Raw genomic sequence first — 1,402 nt, forward strand, 5'->3', positions numbered from 1 at the left:
TTACAGTGAAAGATCTAAATACAAATATTAGGAAATAAACTTACTTAGGTATAGCATGTTAAATATCATTTGATTCATAATTTCTTTTTTAAAAAATAATAATAATCAGACATACTTACATATAAGCAAAACCACATTAGTAGATGTTGCCAAATTTTCAGAATATGCCAAATTACACCAAACATGCGCATAACAATTCTTCATGATATGTCACAATTTTTGTATGTAACTTTTTTGTTGCATTCGAAGTTCTAATGATTTTTATAAGTAAATTGTAATATTTTTAATTTTAATCTAATTTGACTAGTCACATGTAGAATCTACTTGTAATGGAAGAAACTACAGTAAAATTTCTACAGGAATACAGTATTTTGCAGCAAAATTGGTGAATTGAAAAACTGCTTTGAATCTGTTTCTAATGACTCCCACAAAACTTACAGCAGAGCAAAGGAAACAAAAATATACTTTTAAGTAAGTTTATTGATTGATTTCTCTGATAAATACCTAACTAAAACAGTATATATGTAATGTTGCACTATATGTAAGTACCAAATCATATATGTCATACTTTGAGTTACATTTCAAAAACAAAAATAGAAGCTAGATACATTAGGCTTTACATAATCAAATGAAATTTTTCCTAACTATTTTTAGTCTAAACTTTTATTTAATTTTGTTTATTAAATTTCATTTAGAAGCATAATACAGTTTTTTAAACTTTTTAAAAATTTTCTTGTGAAGAAATATGGAAATATACTAATAATTACTAATTGTTAATAACTTTAGTATATTATGTGGATGTTATAACCATATACTAATATATAACTAAAAGATTTATTAACTGACTCTCAAATGAAGATAAGTTTACTATCAGATGTATACAGTGTTAAGATTTATAATAATGTAGGTTGCTTTTCTATATTTTTGACTTTAGCATAGTATTATATCCTCACAAACAGAATACTAAGAACTGAATAAGCATTACTTTAAACTTCTCTTCAAATTAATTCTCTTACGATCAACACTGATTTTTTAGTTTAAAAAACGTGAATTCTGCCTTAGCAGTAGGATACGTTATTTAAATTAACATATACGTTTTTAAAATAAATAAATTCAATCACAGAACATTTAAAATGAAAACTAAAGCAATAACGATACCAAAAGTAGAAATAGGAAAAAATGGAAGAAAGTGGATAAGTTTTTATATTTCACAAATTCAATAAATGATCTGAATAAAGTTATAATTTTAATAAATACAAAATATCAGTATACATCAAGAAATATGTTCAGCAATCCAGATCCAGCTGATACATTAAACCAAAAACATTGATATAAATTTTAGATTAAGATTAGCAGCAAAAAAAAAAAAAAAAAAAAAAATTTTTTTTTTTTTTTTTTTTTC

This window comes from Stegodyphus dumicola, chromosome 2, assembly GCF_044657685.1.
Source record: "Stegodyphus dumicola isolate Sdum_Otavi_A_Nest chromosome 2, ASM4465768v1".
Classification (NCBI taxonomy): domain Eukaryota; kingdom Metazoa; phylum Arthropoda; class Arachnida; order Araneae; family Eresidae; genus Stegodyphus; species Stegodyphus dumicola.